This window comes from Arachis duranensis, chromosome 8, assembly GCF_000817695.3.
Source record: "Arachis duranensis cultivar V14167 chromosome 8, aradu.V14167.gnm2.J7QH, whole genome shotgun sequence".
In the NCBI taxonomy this organism is placed as follows: Eukaryota; Viridiplantae; Streptophyta; class Magnoliopsida; order Fabales; family Fabaceae; genus Arachis; species Arachis duranensis.
This window is the reverse complement of record NC_029779.3, coordinates 19659982-19660416: the sequence shown is the minus strand read 5'-3', so window position 1 is coordinate 19660416 and position 435 is coordinate 19659982.

Here is a 435-nt window from a genome sequence, read left to right as displayed (position 1 = left end):
ACATATGCACTGTTCAAGCATTCATTCGGAAAACAAAGAAAGTATTGTCACCACATCAAACTAATTCAACTAGTTTCAAAGATAAATTCAAAATCCTGTACTTCTTGTTCTTTTGTGATTAAAGCACTTTTCATTTAAGAGAGGTGATGGATTCATAGGACATTCATAGCTTTAAGACATGAACTTTAATTTTTATTAATCATGAATTAAGAACAATACTCAAAAATAGATATAAGATGAGACTAGTAAGAATAGAAAACAAAAATTTAAATAGGCTCCTAATGATAGATGTTATCACAGAGTTAGGACTCAACAACCTTGATTTTGAGAAGTGGATGCTCCCTCAAATTGAGGGGAGAACTTTTGGCGTTTCAGTTCTTGAAGTTCACGCCCCTGCTTCTCTTGTTCCTTCAGCAATTTGCAGAGCATGCAGTT